The 4,109-nt window shown below is 42.1% G+C and overlaps 1 protein-coding gene and 1 long non-coding RNA gene across 5 annotated transcripts in view; one reads left to right on the top strand and one right to left on the bottom strand.

The window, feature by feature from the left end:
* Positions 1 to 4,109, top strand: part of jam2a (junctional adhesion molecule 2a) — a 22,877-nt gene that overhangs the window by 1,943 nt on the left and 16,825 nt on the right. The window lies entirely within an intron of this gene.
* Positions 1,869 to 4,109, bottom strand: part of LOC106524662 (uncharacterized) — a 9,019-nt gene continuing 6,778 nt past the window's right edge. For both annotated transcript variants that reach the window (XR_001311019.1, XR_001311020.1), the window contains exons 2-3: positions 3,265 to 3,433; positions 1,869 to 2,929 (exon numbers count right to left, since the gene is read on the bottom strand). This is a non-coding gene — a long non-coding RNA (uncharacterized LOC106524662). The remainder of the gene's footprint in view (positions 2,930 to 3,264; positions 3,434 to 4,109) is intronic.

Genomic DNA, 4,109 nt, shown 5'->3' with positions numbered 1-4,109 from the left:
CTATAAGCATTTGCTGCGAAGATTCTCAAGTTTGGGAATGTAAAGCTCTTTTTGTACAACTCTTAAGCCTGGTTTAATCGTGACAAATATAATTCAGTTTATTTATAAAGCGCCAAGTCACAACAAGGGCTGGGCTGTATGACCTCAAATCATATATCACGGAATAAATTGAATCCCTTCACGGTAACGGTATATATTGCGGTAGAAAATTATCATAAAAAGCGAAGATATTGTAATTTTTAGAACATTTATTTAGCAGAAAACTGTAATTATAATCAAACCCAGCATTTTTGCTGTAGTTCAAATGAACTATTGCAAAATGGTTTCAACAACAAACAAAAACATTTCTCAAATTTTCAGCAATATCAAAATAAAGTGGATATCATAACCAGTACTTAGACATAAAATAAATTCTAAGATGGCATAAGTTGACTAAAATGTTAGTGTGACAGGGCCTTAAGGGGCTTAAGCTGCACATTGTCCTGTCATAAAACAATTTCAGATTACTGGAATATAAGTGGTGAAGCAAAATAAATGTAACATCTGCCTGCCATACCATGAGCTTCTGCCTGCTGAACTTATCAGCTGCTGCTCTGCTGCACTCTCATCTTCATCATCTTCATCATCAGAGCAGAAGCCGACTTTTACATTAGCAAGATGGATTTATTACTGAACGAACATCCACATCTTTTTTATCATCTCTGTGGGTAACAATACATAAAAACAAGTTTTTTCTCCAACAAATTGGGTGTGAAAAAACTGTTTGTTAATGCTTCGCTCTGCGCGAAGCGATGCATGATCCTGATGTAACTTTTCTACAGCGGGAGAGGGGAATTCTGAGGATTTATTCTCTCTATACGCATTTTAAAACGTTATATTTCTTCATTTGTTTTCATTACATTTCAAACTCCTCCTGCTCAGTTGTCTCTGCACTCGCAGTCCTGTTCACACAGGTGCGATGACGTAACTGACGACAGGACGGTAGAAGGTAAATTTCTACCGTAGGCCAACTTCATACCGTTTCTACCGTCTATCTACTGCATATACCGCGCAGCCCTACAACATCTCAGGGCACTGTACAAAAACAATCTTCGAATTGTGTTAAATCTTCTCTTCATCACAGTCTCACATCCTGAGCAGCACATTGGCAACAGTGGAGAGGAAAATCTCCCTTTTAACAGGAAGAAACCTCCAGCAGRACCAGGCTCAGGACAGACAGGCTGTGTTTGTGGGGACAGGAGAGAGACACAGACAGACACAGGAGGACTGGTCCAGGTGGATTTTCCTCTGGAAGAGAGACAAAGAAAAACAGACGTTACTGATAGAAATAACAACAAATGACAATTGAGATCTTGTGTTACTGATGTGGTTGCATCACAAACATTGCATATTTTAATATCCTCATGCCCCGCAGAGAGCCTGTCTTGTGCATTAACACTGGTTACATGGTATGTACTGAGTGTTGTGTGATTGGTCAGAACTTTGTGTTTGTTTGTGAAAAGTGGCTGCAGTGAGTTGCTCCCATTTCTGCTCACYGAAGAACAACTGGGAGGCTGTTAGAAAAATACAGCCATCTTCATAAATTGTCTAGCAAAACTTAAAAGGATAGTTTGAGAACTTATGGAAGGAGATTGGACCATTTTTGTGCAYGAAGGCGACAGCGTGGAGACACAGGCTGGTGAGCTGACAGGGAGAAAGTCTGCATCGTCCGGGCAGCRTGTGGACCCGTTCCTGCAGTCTTTTTGTGACAAATTTCAAAACTAGCTCTTCTCCTCAGTTAACAATAACYCAGTTAACCCAGCGTCCTTGGGTGTCCTGAAAGGCGCGTTTATAAATAAAATGCATTATTATGATTACTATTATTTTTAATGATACCAGATATTTCTTCATCATCAGYGGAAAATAAAACATCCACTTTGCCAACCTTCTGTGTGTGTTGCTGTAGGTGTGTGATGCAGTGTGAAGACATACCAGGACTTCTCACTCACAGTTTCCATTTAAGTATGAAGCGTCCATGTGAAAAAGACTCACAATTAGCAAAATCTGATGTCTTACGTCTTGTCAAGCATAACCAGAGTTTTAATCATTCGGCTCCATGCTCCAGTGTTTCTGCAGTCAGTTGGAGGTCGGAGCGGTGGCTGTGGAAAAAAATCCTAATGATGTCATGCCAAAGAGATAGATTTGACACGAGTGTCACTATTTTTTTTCACGTTTGACCCACATTTATGCATTCCCAGTTTCTTCTGAGTCTCATTTGAGACCTTGATGTCTTTGTCTTGGGGGTTTGATTTGGGCACCAAAATAACTTGGTTTCTGCTTCATTTTCTTTGTTCTTCACAAGGTTGAGCTGACACTGCTAGCTATAAGTTTAATCTTTCTCTAATAAGTGCTGAAATTTTAAAGGTGTCTCTCTGAAGCGGTCAGTAGGCTACAGAGAGGAAGAAAGTAGCCTTGACGCCTTTGTGGTTAATTGAGGTCATGTAAGATGACATGGTTGTGAAATACGATGTGGGAGCAGTGGGAGTTCACACTGTGAGCCGATTTTCTCATTTTTGAAATCTGTGTGTGCACTTTTACGTGTGTCAGCCCCATTGCATTTCCTTTTCCTCAAAGAGACATCGTTCAGGGTGGCGAACAGGCCTTGGTCTCACGGTACGAYACGAGCCACTTCCATTCACAGTCCTGCTGTCGGGAAAGATCTCCCTCGTCTTCGCTCCCTCTTTTATTCATGTCCCTGCAGGTCTTCGGTTCCCCCATCGCCGCCCCCACCTCCCCGCCGCACTCTCCTTCACTCCATTTGTATTCTATTCTTAGGGACGCTCGTCTCCTCATCTCTCCTTGATCGTTCATCCCGGTCCCCTTTTAATCTGATTGCAGTCTCCGTCCCCGTCTTGTACATCTTCTGGTGGGTGTGTGCTTCTTGGAGGTGCTGAGGTACACAAAGCAAAGTTAGGATAATCCTGTAAAAGCGCGACAGGTCAGCACACGTCAAAGTGAGGCGAAGAGAAACTGGCTGGGGATGGGGGGTGCAGGTGTCTCATTTGTTAGGACCAAAATTTGACCAAGTCAAGCTGCTGGAAACTGCTCAAGGAAAAGCTCCTTGGGTTTATTGCAACAACTAAAAAAGCATTCCTATTGCCTGCCATCGTTCAGCAGCGTTTTGATTAAAATCCTCTCATGTTCAGTTAGTGGATTACCCTTTGCCCCGCTAACAGCGAGTGATTTAAAATAGCAGTAGAAGTAGCCGTGTGAGACCTTTCGTACCTTTCACTCAGTTTTGCACGTCCATCTGATCGGTCGAGCCGTTACATTCCACTCCTCCTGGACCTTTGTCTCTGCTTTCCCTGCATTCTTCAGCATCACCTTTTCCCTCTGCAGAGGAAGCCCTCCGTGACTCTTCCACATGTAGCAACAGCCGAGCCGACACAGGAAGCTGCAGACAGGCAGGAAAACGAATCTCTGAACAGTGGTAGTGCGGTTTTGTTTTTTAAATTTAGATTTGTCATTTCCAAGAACAATGGTCGGAAAATGGGTGGAGGGCAGATTCTCTTAACAGAATATCTGTTTTTATCTAAATATTAATGACGTCCAAAACCAAAGTGAATCACTGTTGTGGACATACGTTTGCTTTGCAGGATTATCTTAATATTTGGGACCCGTGCTGGCAAAATGAGTGGGAGCGATCACAGAACCAGCACTCTTGTTAACAAAAGTAGCTTGTTGACAAGGTCAGGTGATAAATCACCAGATTTCAACTGTGTATTAAAACAATAATAACCTCATTGTGACTCATTTTGCCAGTTTGGTTCACATTTATTTTGGGTTGACAATGTAAGGCAAAGTTGGTGGCAGCTCAAAGGTTTCTAAAAAAAAAGAGGTAGTATCTCACTGGACGGCAACTGTTGAAACAAAATTGCTAAAACATATTCAAATTTTCACCTGGATTCACACTAGGGTTGGCAAYTCAGCTCTTCCAAAATACAATACAGCTCTACAGGGGGTGGAACTTAATGACGCAACGTGTCAATGTTGATCTCCACTCTGACAGTGCACATATCACAACTTTTCAGCTGGTGATGGCCTCAGTAACTCTCCTATTTGTATATATA

This window comes from Austrofundulus limnaeus, unplaced genomic scaffold (genome assembly GCF_001266775.1).
Source record: "Austrofundulus limnaeus strain Quisiro unplaced genomic scaffold, Austrofundulus_limnaeus-1.0 Scaffold195, whole genome shotgun sequence".
In the NCBI taxonomy this organism is placed as follows: Eukaryota; Metazoa; Chordata; class Actinopteri; order Cyprinodontiformes; family Rivulidae; genus Austrofundulus; species Austrofundulus limnaeus.
The sequence above is the reverse complement of the archived record's forward strand: the minus strand, read 5'-3'. Positions and strand labels throughout refer to the sequence as shown.